The sequence below is a fragment of the Lycorma delicatula genome, chromosome 5 (genome assembly GCF_047948215.1).
Source record: "Lycorma delicatula isolate Av1 chromosome 5, ASM4794821v1, whole genome shotgun sequence".
Lineage (NCBI taxonomy): Eukaryota > Metazoa > Arthropoda > Insecta > Hemiptera > Fulgoridae > Lycorma > Lycorma delicatula.
Window position 1 is genome coordinate 126,794,697 of NC_134459.1, and position 14,269 is coordinate 126,808,965.

A 14,269-nucleotide genomic window follows, 5' to 3' on the forward strand; every position below is an offset into this window, starting at 1 on the left:
AATTAAGAACTCTATAAATTTTATGACAAACTTTCAAATGTTGGAAGAAAAAGAAAACTTTTTTTGGAATCTTTCCACAATAAAAGAAAAAAGACTTGCTGAAAGGATTTTTAATTTTGTCTAAAATCAAAAAACTAAAAACACCTGGTTTAATGAAGCCTTAAAAGATATGAGAGAGCTCATTATCATGGAAGAAATAATATTAAATCAAATAAATTTACAAATGTTATTTTAGAAAACAAAAGTTTCCAGAGAAAAGAAATATGACTATAGATGGTGTGAAAAAAGAAAGCAAGTACTTTTAAAATGATATTTAACTAAATGTTTAAAAGTTAAATGGAGAAAGAATGAAAAAGTTTTCAGAAGAAAGGAAAAAAGAGAAAAAATTATTAAGATATTTATTGTGGTCCTAAGTTGGCCCCTGTAAGAAGATTAATGTTTTTTTTTTTTTAATTTATGAAATTAAAATAATTTATAATTAAATAGCTGCTATAAAAAACAAATCGGAAAATTAGCCATTTTCTGTTTAGCCTCTGGAACCACCATAAACTATTACTTCAAAGGACGATATGTATGAATGTAAATGTAGTCGTGAACAGTCACGGGCGACCATTCCTAAGGTGTGTGGATAATTGAAACGCAACCACAAAAGAATACTTGTATCCACCCTCTACCATTAAAATAACTGCTGCCTTTACTAGGATTTGAACCTTAGAACCCTCGATTTCAAAATCAGCTGATTTGCGATGATAAATTCACCACTACACATGAATTAGCCTAATATAGCACATGTATCCAAACTTGAAACATGGCAGAATGTATCGTTGTCTGTAACGTTATTACGCATGCAGAACATCCATTCAAAAGTTTGTACAAGTCATAAAATGTTACATATTAACCACAGGGAGAGGAATTTACGTAAATATTACTTTTTACTATAGCCTGGCAAATAAAAGAATGCATCTGAGCGTAAGCTAATAATTTCTCAATAAACTGTAGTTAAAAATAGGAATATATATCAAACCAACCTTTTTCTAGATTAGTCTAAAGAACTTATTCAAACAATAACAAACGCGACCTTTGCATGTTTAAGAAAAACACAGTAAGCAAAACTTTTGCAGTTGTTTGTATACTCTATTTCCGGCTTCTAGAACTTTGACAAAAGTTCTTTTAGAATGTGCGGTTTGCATTTATGTAAAATATGTATTGTTAATCATAAAATGTAACCAAAAAAATATCAATCAATTCATTACCCTAAATTTCGCAAAAATTCATGATCTGCAGCAAGACGTTAAATTCCTTGTATGTTGGTTAACATCTTCGGCACACAATTTTTTATAACCCAAATTTTCAGTCAAAACTTTATAAATCAAGGATCTTGAAACACCAGAGACAATTGTATCCCGATGAAGCGTCGATTTTCGTCATCGTTTTAATCAAATCATTCATCCTGACTGCCGGCCGCTATGTTTTCATCAAGAATGTTCGTTTATCCTCGAAATGAACGGGACCACTGTCTTACCTTAAGCATCACTCATAATATTAGACCCGTAATCTTCACAAATTAGCCTGTGAATTTGAATCGCAGAATTGTTTTTTGCCATCAAAAATAAGATTACTCCTCCTACGAGCTAAGTAGTTTGGTCACTTGGTAGGATCACTAATTGTACAGAATGAGCAACACAAAACCGAACCCCAACGTAACCGCTGCAGAATCGGTAGGTTATGTAAGAATGTAATTTTATGAATGATACGGATAAATTAAATAATAAAAAACATAAAACGTCATTTAAAGGTTGCATTTATTTACCTTATTGTTACAAAATATGTTCAAAATGACTACCCTGGGCATCGATGGACTTTTGTGCTCGACTGATCATGTTGAGAATTGTCTGACGCAAAACGTTTCTGACAACGCCAGAATCGTCTGACAATGAGAAACGTGGAGACCACTGTCCTCTGCTGACAGCTCGAACATTTGTAAAAGCTGCATGAGCACGATTCATTGAAACGTTGCTCCTTCTTGTTGGAAGGACCGTATTCTTTTTCATTATCTGCTAATTGCGCGTATAATTCTTCGAAAATTGTGAGGTAAACTTGTGTATTGACAGTCCGGTCAAAAAATATTGATCCCACTATTCGATTACCGGAAACGTCTCACCAAACACCAGTTTTCTCATCGTAAAGTGGACGCCGAATATCTCCTGAGGATTCCTCGCCATCCAGTACCTGGTGTTCTGCAAATTAACATGGCCGGATAAATGAAACCATGCCTCGTCTGACATGAAATACGACGTCTATCTGTCCGCCAACAATGTTTTCGAAAAGCCAGTTGCAAAATCAAGTCGTTTCGGTTTGTCTGTCGTCTTCAGTTGTTGCACAGTTGTAACGCAGTATGGTTTCAATTTTAATTCACGAAGAATTTTACGACAAGATTTGTATTTAATACCAGATTTTTGGGATAACTTTCGTAATGATTTTTCTGGACTGGCAGTAACTCTCTTTTCAATATCGGCAATGGGCTGTGGAATCCTAACGGAAGGTTACCTACTTCCTTTTGCATTTAAAACCAAACCTGTTGTACGCCATTTTTGAACTGAATCGTGTATGCTGCTACTCTTCGCTGGGATACAGACATTTGGAAATTTATTTACGAATACTTGGCGTGATTCTTCAAATGATACAGAACGAATATAGGACTCAACTACAGCTGTCCTCAACAGGATTGAATAAGGCATTTTACACACACCTTTTTTTCTTTTTTTAACCTCTGGACCACCGTTAGGTAATGCTTAAAAGGATGAGATGATTGATTCGTAGCGTGTGTGAAGATGCCATGTCTGACCGGAATTCAAACCTGGGACCTCCGGATGAAAGGCCGAGACGCTACACTCGCGCCACGGAGGCCGGCTTTTTTTATGTTTTACGTCAGAGGAGGAAAGATCTGCAACTAGACGCCCAACAGCCCGAACTACTGGGTGTGTGGGGTTTCCTGCCGAAGCAGGTCCCACTAAAAACCCTCCCCCTCACACAGGATGGAGATGGGATTGCCTAAGCAGGTACACATCATCCCCTTGAGTGTCTATGTCACGGGTTCTACCTGTGTCGTCCTCAAGCAAAGGCTTGAAGCGTCCATCGAGGACACCTAACAGCGGCGATCCTGTTCTGTTGGACCCCCGCTACCCACCCCCGAGGGCTGGCCCTCCATCACTACTCTCGAACTAAACACCACCCTACCTTGGTTTCTCTTCTTCCATTTTCTGGGACAGTACTTCCTGGAACCAGCGAGAACAACGACTCCAACCGTCATTGGAGCTAAGCAATAATGCTCATAATTTCCTCCGGGGAGATCTCTCCCTCAAACGGTCTATTCGGAGCCCATCTTGGGCACCGTAGGAAAATATTCTCTGCATCGTCTTCAAGACCACAATACAGGTACCCCGGTGACGTCCGTCTCCTTTTATATAAGTATGAGTTAAACGATCCGTGGCCAAGCAGCCACTGGACCGTCCAAACATCTATCTCGCCATACTTCCTAGAGATCCATTTCTCAAATCAGGATATCAGCCTGAGAGTCCATCGGCCCGTTAGGGCACTACACCATCTCTCCTGCCAGCGGCTCATTAGGGAGACCCTAGCCATAGACCTGTTGATGCTTTACCTTTCAAATCCTTTCAAATCCCTCCTCTGCCAGGAAATCCACCGGTGGCATCCTAGTAATAACTAGCACTGCCTCTAGCGAGACAGTGCGGTACGCCTGAGCACCTACAGTACCAATCTCTGGTATATCCTATTGGCCCTCATATTATTCCTAAGATGTCTAGAGACCAACCTAACCTCATACCGGTAACGCATAGAGAATAATGGAGGTCACCGTCGAAGCTATTACTCTCCTTTTTGAAGCTGTTACTCTCGTTTTTGAAGCTATTACTCTCTTTTTTGAAGCTGTAGGTCCAGCGGCATTAGCATCAGTCTAGTGACCGCCGATCCTACCCATTCTGTCTTCTTGAGTGTTTCTTCAATGTAAGCCATTAACCCCCTCCCACTGTCCAACCACAACCCAGGTATTTGGTTCTCCTCGAGGGGGGCCAAATAGGCGCCATCCATTTTCATGGAGGACCTAGGGATTCGTTGACTTCCAGTCATCAAAATCATGTCAGTCATTTGAGCAGAAACCGAGAGTCTTCTGCCCGCCAGCCATCTCGCAATACGCTTTAATGTATTGTTGGCCAGCAGCGTCACCTCTTGAAGACTTCTCACTGTCACTACAACGGCGAGGTCATCCGCGTAGGCTACCGTATCCACACCGGGTGGCAAATCCATTCTCAATAGGCCGTTCTAAGTCACGTTTCAAAGTAGGGGGCCCAATATTGATCCCTAACCCACGGGATTGGTTTAGTGTTGATGCGTCTTCGCAAATCAGCTGATTTTGAAGTCGAGAGTTCCAACGTTCAAATCCTAGTAAAATCAATTACTTTTATATGGATTTGAATACTAGATCGTAGATATCTGTGTTCTTTGGTGGTTGATATACTTTGGTGGCTGTGTACTTTGGTGGAATAGATATTCTCTAAATCACCCATGCCCCGCCAGCAACTGAGTTAGATTAAAATCCAGCGAGCCATGGTTTCTTCTAGACCATCTTCTAACATCCTCTATTACTCTAGAGGGCCATCTGCCATTCTCACATCCACCCCATCATTCTTGCCATCAACGCCCCCGTAATTGCCGAACTCGCCTCTCTCTTCTCAGTCGGATTAAAGGTACCAAGTTCTCGTAGCCTTCTCCTGCGTGCGACCGCTAGGTTTACCGAAAGCATCCCCGCCAAGACGTCCGCAGCCTCCTGAAAAACAATTCTGTAGGCTGTTGCAATCCGGAGGCAGCACCTCCTATGTAGGGTCTCAATCCTTCCTCTGTACTTTCTGTAACGCACCACGTCCGCCCAGATTTCTGCACCGTATAGCAGCATGCTGCATGCAAATTCTGTAAGTAACCTCCTTCCCAGTTGCCGCGGATCCCCATAGTTAGGTAGAATTCCTGCTATATGGTGCAAGACTCTCTCCGCCTTTTCAGCAGCCTCAATGGCGTGCCTTCCAAATCTCAGCCGGGAGTCAATCCATACTCCTAGATATTTTTTTGAATTCTTTGACATTATTCTTTTCCCATTCATCTCGACTGACAAGTTACGTATACGCTTGACAAAGGATACAACCACAAACTCCAATGAAAAGTCCTAATGTCTCTTTCTACGTTAAGATACGACGGAGTTAAATGCAAGTCGTTCTGATTTCCGCAATTTCTGTGTTCCATCGGTAAACTGGTCTGTATCTCTCTCTCGGTTATCCCGACCATCCAGGACCTCTCTGCAGGCTTCAACTATAGCATCATGAAGCTCATTCGGCTTAACTCATCATGTCCAGTTATCTTCTCCACAAACCTTTCCTAAAGTCTCGATATCTGTGTCTCACGTACCTTCCAAGAGCCCACGTACTCATCGCGGCTACTTAGAGGACGCCCAACGATCATTTCAATACATCTATGATTGCTGAGCGTTTCATCCTCCAACACCCGCCAGTGAACACTGCCCTTATAGGTTTCTCTGACGAATGTTAAATCTCTTGGCATGGTGCCAAGAGATTCCATAACATCAACGAGTTGTCTGCCCCTCTCATCGGATATCTTACTTCCCAGCTCCTGGTATTTGGAATTTAGATCGCCTCCCTCCGTTTCCTTATTTCTTGAGCTAGATCTTCCACAAATTCCCCTATAGGTTTGTTTGGGGAAATGTAACAGCTGAAAAATGCATCCCCGCAACAGCGACCCAAACAAACCCTTTATCTCCTCCATTATCAGTGAAAGTGTACTGTCTAGTCATTATGGTGATGGCACATAAGCATTCGGGATCCATGATCCATCTATCATTCTTCACAACACTGAGATTAGGTTCCAAGGCCAGTAGGAGGTCCACATCAATATTACTCGCAATGATTCACAAGAGATCATGGGATTGACGGCTCTTGTCGGTATTCATTTGAAATACCTTCATCGTCATTCTCAATTACAGCAGCTACAGCATTGATCACCTCTTCCCTTGTTATTGTTTAGGCACCTATATCCTTAATGTTAATTTTCCGGGTTCAAACTTTTTTTTTAATGTCATGTTGACATTAAAAAAGAAAGTTAATATAACACCCTGAACTCTCTCTTGTAGTTTTTTAATTAGCTTCTCAAGGACTTCAGCTTCATCATCTTTAACTTTGATGAAGATGTCCTCTCCCTGCCCCTTTTAGACAGAGAGAATTTCCGAGTCTATGTCCGTAACTGGAAGAACGATCTTTCTAGGTTTTAGACCAACTTTTTTGTACAACATAAAAGAGAGTCGTCCTATTAGTCCTACTTTCGCGTATTCTAGAACTTTCCTTGTCACCTGGCTGCTTCGCCCTCCTCGACTCCAAAGATAACATCTAGTTTAGCTTGGAGAAAGATTTCGACAATACCCTTCCTTAGAAGTGAAATATTCTTTTCTTCTGTGGAGGAATCAATAACGAGAAAAAACACTTTTCTTTCAAAGTCCTCAGGTCATATTCCTGGATAACTATAACTGACTTCTTACAGGCAACTAGCTGACCCGCAGCCATCAAATGTTTGACCTTTGGAGCCACTTTAAATGTTGACTCCGAGAATCTGCTTTCGGCTTATTGAGATCGAGTGTGACATCAATGTTCCAGAAATACCGGTTCATCCAGTTCCACAGTCTGGAATCAGTTCCACAGAGTCTTGACGAATCATTTTCTCCATTTAGTCGCCACGAGGACATCTATGTCGTCATTCTTGACGCCCTCTTACAATTGCCATAACAGTTCGCTTCTACCGGCATCAGTCCTGGTCTGACATGCAACTTCTTCTCTCAGTTCGTCTTTCTTTCAAAGGAGTTAGATTCAACAAATCCTCTAAATGCCGTCTCGACCCTCCCCATATCTAAGGCAAGCTCTTTCAGTTCTCTGGCCGTGTGATTTTTCTTGGCGTGCTTAGTGAGCGTACTGCTCACACTAAGTAACTCCTTAACATTCTCAACTAGTTCCCCTTGAGGGATGTTCTCTAGATTAACCTCTGACTGCTGCTCCATCTCAGCCGGAGCCGTTTTAGCAGAGCGGCTCCTCTTCTTCCGCTCTTTACTTTTCTCGACAGTTGACGCACCATCCGTCGACTAGCTAATTGTCAAGTCTCTGGAGCTAAAAGTGTAGTGGAGCGACTGCTGTTGTTGGTTTTTCACTCCTTTTGACCATTTTTACCAGCCACGGTTTGGCAAAATGTATGCACTCAAATCCCAAATCCGGGTACCCACAACCGCTACTGACGCAGAAACCCCCCGCACCCACAACTGTCGCAAAAGCAGAAGGTACAGGAATTCTTAGACCTTTCTATATTTCTAATTAATTAATTAAAAAAAAAAAGGCCGGCTACACAAACACAATTGCACTCACAATACTGCACGGAAAAATTCGTATACTGCAACTAAACGTATGCTACATGTAACCACCCTACAAACGCCAGCAACAATCACTAGTAACATATACATCCACCAGTCGCGATAGTTACGCGAGTCTTTCATAAATAGTGTTGAGTAGCGGTTTCATTATGGGTTCGATTTTATGTTGCTCATCCTGTAGCAGTCATCATAAATGGATGAATACTGACAACTAAGAGAAACGTTCTCGTCAATTTAGGACTTTTGTCAGACTAGAGCAGCGTTTCTCAACCTTATCAATATTTGCGATCTAATTTTCAATTATAATTTTCCCTCCCTGTCATACATAACAATTTATACACTAATAATGTATTTTCAGCATTTTGACGCTATAGTTAGACAACGACCTTAATTACAAACCTTAAAAATTACCAAGAATAAGTAAATTTATTGATATTTGACTACCCCGACCGCTGCATTGACAAACCAGAATCGATGCCTCTCTATTACTCTCAGTCTTATGTTCACCATATCAGACATTCTCGCGGCTACGCGAGAAGTTCCGATTTGTCTCGAACATTCTGGAACGTCTCCACATTCTGGAACGTCTGAGACGTTCCAGATACGTTTCACTGCGCAGTGAAACGTATCTGCGCAATACGCAGCAGCACCTCGTTCAATTCCAGCCAGTCTCGGTCGAGTCGGTTCTTCTATCGCCATCGAATCTATTTTGTATGTTGTAATTTGTGTGTTATTTGCAATTCACGGTATTATATTCACGGCAGTAGATTTATACAGAATCATGGATACATTTTTAAGTGGGCGTAAGCGAGCATTAGACGATAGTGAAGCATCACAAACGAGCGTGGTTCCAAAAATAAAATCAAGAATACTTATTAAGAAAATTTAATAACTTTATAACTTTCTTATTAAGAATACTTATACTTAAATTTTGGGTTTACCAGTACTGAAGTAAATGAAAAAGAAAGGCCCATTTGTATCATTTCTTAAAGGGTTTGACAGCGGACAGGTTGATGAAACCTAATAAACTTAAACGACATTTGGAAACTCTTCATAATGAGTACGTTAACAAACCCCGAGAATACCTTAAAATTAAAATCATTTCAAAAGCAAACATCATGTTAAACAAAAACTTTGTGAATGAAGAAGCTTTACTTGTCTCTTACAAAATTTCATATAAAATAGCAAGATGTAAAAAGCCTCGCATCATATTCTATAAATATAATAATTAATAGCCTCACACCATTGGTGAAAAGCTTATTTTGCCAGTTGCAATTGAAATTGCAGAAACTATGTTTGGAGATAATTTTGCCAAACTGCAGTCCATAACTCTATCAAATGATACTGTTGCCCGTCGAATTGGGGATGTATCTGAAGATTTACAGCATCAGCTTTTCGGGAAGTTGCGTGACAAATTGTTTTCAATTCAGCTTGGTGAGGCAACAAATAGCAAATGAAGAGGCTCATTTCATTGGCTATGTTCGATTTTGTGATGATATGTCAGCAGTAGAACTACTTTGCAAACCAATAGAATTCAAAACATCAGAACTTGCTTTATTTGCTATCTTAAATGATCTTATAAACGAGGCAAACATAGAGTGGAATAATTGCGTCGGAATGTGCACCGATGGTGCTCGTTCAATGTCTGGAAGATTCCAAAGTATACAAGCACTGTGAAACAAAAATCTCTACAATGTGTCTGGACACATTGCATGAGCCACAGAGAAGCTCTAGCTTCCAAAGAAATGAGTCCTTGTCTGAATATTGTGCTTATGATGGTTGTAATCGTAGTAAATTATACAAAATTGAGACTCCTAAAATCAAGAATCTTTTCTGCACTTTGTAAAGACATGGGTGTAGTACATCTTGACCCTTAGGGGAAAACACCAGCCAAGTGACGGTTACGGTTGCCATGCCACCCCCTCCATTCCTAGCCCTGATGGGCTTTACCGGAGGTCATCTTCAAAATCTCGGCAAAAGGCATCTCTTAGCCTTGATCTTGCCTCAGTCATGATGCACCAATGCAAATACCACATTTGCATCGTTGACATTCCCGTCGGTGTACTATTTCCTAAAGAACTCATAAAAACAAACAAAACACATCTCATCAACTCTTGAACAAGAGTTGATTTGACAATACCCAAAGGAACTGACCTACTACCTGAGCAGATATAAGGTGAGTTATAAACATAACAAAGAACTACACAAAAACGAAAACAAATCATAAAAACATAAAACAGGGAAATACTAAGACAAAACAACAATGGTCAAACCCAGGCAAAACCCTAGATCCCCTCCGCATTGCTCTCCTCTGCCAAATAAACAAGAAACTTTTCTGCGATCGTCCACTCAGCCTGTTTATGAGTGCAGTATATTCAGCATTACTATTTTATTGTGAAGCAAGATGATAGAAAATTGGAATTGTGGAACAGAAATTTTAAGCAAAAAACCTAGAAATGTTTGCAGATGTGGATGAATATGTTAAAACTTAGTAGGCTGAAGAACAACATGTGAAAGTTGTTTTTGTAATCATTGAAAATCATTTAGTCATGCTGCCAGAGAATTTTAAAAAGTATTTTCTTGCTGACGACAACTGGCAAGTTGCGAAATTAAAAGATAATTTAGTGGTAAATCATTTTTTGAATTTTGGGCAGGGATGGATGATGCGTTTTCTGCACTGAAAACAAGAGCATTTCGTATATTTTTACCATTTTCAACGTCCTGCCTTTGCGAAACCGGATTTTTTGCGATGGCTGCTTTGAAGATAAAATATAGATCTCAGTTAAATACAGAAAAAGAACTCAGATTATCTATTTCTAATATTAAACACTTCGAAAAACTTTGCTCTGCAAAACAGGCCCAAGGGATTCACTTTTATTGAACTTGTTTTTAATTTAGTATTGATAAGCTAATTATTAAATACACTGTGCAGTACTGATGCAGTCTTATTTATAAGTGTATATCAGTGTAAAAGTGTATTTTATTATTTTGTTTTGCTTTCCTTTCAGTAAATTAATAATTTTTTTAATAATATTTCCTTTTTGATATTATTTAGTATTAACACGCCCCCCTCATTTAGTATTAACACATCCCCTAGGGTGGCTTGACCCCACAGGTTGAGAAACACTGGACTAGAGTGTAAATGGAGATTCCTGCAGACTCTGTTGGTTGTACACATAAGGTACAAGTGTCAGCTATTACAGTAAACAACAGTCAGTTGAATAGAACATGGCGTCCAATGTAGTGAAGGGTTATGTGGAACAGCGCGTTGTAATGAAATTTCTCGTGAATGAAAATGAAAGCGTAAAACCCGGTGAGATTTATTCGCGACTCCTTGCACAGTAAGGTACGGTGATGAGACTTAGCCGCAGTAAAACATTTTAGTGGTGCAAACGTTTTAAAGAAAGCCGTACATCTGTGACTGACGATTCCGAAGCCATCAAAGTTATGAGCCTAGATTTTTGGGATAAAAATGGCATCATTCACGCTGATTTTCTACTCCGTGGATTCAGTATTAACAGTGAGAACTACTACAAAGTTCTTCAAGATGTGCACAATGCTCTCAAGAAAAAACGGCCTGGTATAATCGCTAAAGGCTTTCTGTTTCTGTAGGACAATGCACGACCGCATACAGCCTACCTACACGACATGCGTGCTACAAGATCTTGGCTGAAAGTTATTGCCACACTCTCTTTCTTTTTCCTGTTTAGCCTCCGGTAACTACCGTTTAGATTATTCTTCAGAAGATGAATGAGGATGATATGTGTGAGTGTAAATGAAGTGTAGTCTTGTACATTCTCAGTTCAACCATTCCTGAGATGTGTGGTTAATTGAAACCCAACCACCAAAGAACACCGGTATCCACGATCTAGTATTCAAATCTGTGTAAAAATAACTGACTTTACTAGGACTTGAACGCTGGAACTCTCGACTTCCAAATCAGCTGATTTGGGAAGGCGCATTCACCACTAGACCAACCCTGTGGGCTTTGCCACACTCTCTGTACAGTCTGGACCTCACGCCCAGTGATTTTCACCTGTTCAGGCACTTGAAACTGTTCCTCGGAGGCCAGCATTTCAACAGAAACGATGAGGTGTAGCAGTTAGTTCAATCATTGTTTCAACATAATGACAAATCTTTCTACACTGCGGGTATCCAATTATTAGTGAAATGCTCGGATAAATGTAGCAGGGGATTACGAGAAATAATGTATTTCTTACTATCATAAGTGTGTTATACGTTTTTTTAAAAATTAATAGTCCCTGACTGACCAGAACATTCAGTAATTCAGAACATTCCCTCGTAACAATAAAATAACTAAACAATTGTATAGAACACTGTATAGAATACTTATATATATTTCAGAAATTATTTTGACTACACCATTATCATATTCTGAGTGCTAATTTAAATGTATGACATACAGCCATAGCATAATGTATTCAGCGAAGGAGAATGTGATGAAACAATATTCAGTAGTTAATTCAAGGAGACATGTCGCATCACCAGATGACATGAAAAATTCATGTGTTCTCTTTGTTCTTCACCCTATAGAACCACCGTTAGGTAAATTTTATCTTTCTTTTTTTAATTCTTTTATTTATAATCGCATCAACAATTAATGTCATTAGCGACTTAGCGGTGTAATCTAACTGTACCGGTAAATTTGTACTCTTGAACAAATTCAGGTCGACTAGACCTGTGACGTGTGTTTAATTGATATCCAACCACCAAAGAACACCGGTATCTGGTATTTAGTATTCAACTCTGAATAAAAGTGTTTTTAGTGTAGTATACCTTAATTAGGATTTGAACTTGAGAACTTCGACTTCGAAATCAGCTGATTTACGACTACTTTACCACTTGACCAACCCGGTGGGTTACCGTTAGCTACTGTTTCAAAGTATGAGATGAAATGACAATTCTGTAGCGTTTGAAAATGCCATGCCTGACCGAGATTCGAACCCGGGACCTCCGGATGAAAGGCCGAGACGCTACCACTCAAGCCACGTAGGCCGGAATTTGTTCACCTAGTATGCTTCAAACGCAAACAACAATGGATTTCTTCACTGCAATCGTCTCACATCAATGATGATTTCCATGGCAACAGATTATTTTTAAATTAACAGCTTACTGCCGACAACATGAAAAGCAATGTTCAAATATAACTAATATAATACAATTTTGTCCAACAGTTCTTATAAACTAAAATTAAAAAACTTTGCTAGAAACACACTTTATGTTGTGTTCTGACTTGCACCAAATACCCTGCGTTTATAGCCGGCATTTCTCATTGCGGTAACGCATATTTTCATAGTCCAAAACATTTTTTCCCCGTTTAAGATAATTAAAACATGAGCGATATCACCTTTTCTTAATATTAGAAATAATTTTGTATAGCTACTGTGCAGCTTCACGTAATCATATAGCGTTGTTTTACATTCTAAAAATAATTTTAATTAGTTAAATTATGTTATGCCCCCGCTCGTCTTGTAACTTAAAAAGAGAATGGGAAAATTTAGTTACGTGAATTCAAATAAATTAAATTGAACCGCGATTTTAATTTACTTTTCTTGTTTTAATTCCCGCTGACTGTTGATTTAACTCTCTACTAATGCTAGTTGAATATTATTATTATTATGATTTTTTTTTATTATTTTATTATTTATTATTAAAACTTATCTGCGCTTTTAAAACCTCAATTCAAACTAAGATTTTATTTGGCGGTATAATTTTTCAACATTGTATTACGTTTACATTTTTAAATCCAAGCAAAATCACTTTATTTATAATATTTTGTTTTGTTAATTTTTATTATTTTGTTTTGCATTTTTTATGTTGGGCAACTGTACCGTAAGTTGACATTGCGTATAGTATAGTATATTTCATTCAGTTACCTGTCAGATGCGTTTGAGTTATGAACGATGTACTAATAGAGGCTAGGTTATAAATGTTAAACGAGTATTAAAACTCGTTGGATTATCTAGGAAGAAGTAAGTATTATTCTTTGTTTTTAGTTGTTATAATTCGTCGTTGCTAAAATATCGTCACGTTTTTTTACTAGTGTACATGTAGGTTATCAATTTTATAACCTGAAACTCGATAACTTTTGAAATTATACACCATAAAATTGACATAATATTTTTAATTAAATAATGGATGTATTAGATAAAACTAAAGCTAATTTTTTTTTCTATTGTGATTTAAATTTAATAAAATTTCATTAAGATTTATTTGTGTTAAATAGTATTTATATTTTATCTTCCTTTTTTTATTTTCGTATAAGATATAAATAATGTTAATATGACTGCTTTTGTAGGAAATATTTTTTTGATTTGGTGCCTTTTAATATCCCTTAGAATTAATGAGTGGATGAGTGGCAGATACTTTTTAACTAGTTAACAAAGTTTATAAGTATGTAAACGTTTTTAATGAGTTCTTAGTATTTTTAAACGCATTGCTTCTGTGAAACTACAATAGGTTAAGATGAAAAGTATTTGAAATAAAATAATTATTAAAATTTTGGATTCTGATTGTAGAAATGCACTTTAATGTATAGTTGCAAAACTTTACTAACTGTATTAATCCCAACCTTTGTTAAAAGTTGAATTGAAATACTTGCTCCTCCAGTCCTATTTTCATAAAATTGTAATTGCATCTTACTTCTTCACCAAATTTCTCATACCAAAGTAATAAACATACATATTCAGCTTTAACAGAATTATTGAACAAAATAGATCCTAACACTCTAATATCTACAACCTAGTTTTTTCTCTACTA

At 38.3% G+C, this 14,269-nt stretch overlaps 1 protein-coding gene across 6 annotated transcripts in view; it reads left to right on the forward strand.

Moving 5' to 3' along the window:
* Nucleotides 1-13,346: 13,346 nt before the first annotated feature.
* The window catches only part of LOC142325357 (major facilitator superfamily domain-containing protein 6), a 75,920-nt gene continuing 74,997 nt past the window's right edge, over nt 13,347-14,269 (forward strand). For 2 of the 6 annotated variants that reach the window (XM_075367027.1, XM_075367026.1), the window contains exon 1: nt 13,347-13,482. The gene's annotated coding sequence lies outside the window, so the exon portion shown is untranslated. The remainder of the gene's footprint in view (nt 13,483-14,269) is intronic. The other 4 variants (XM_075367028.1, XM_075367029.1, XM_075367030.1 and 1 more) reach the window with 2 other exon arrangements.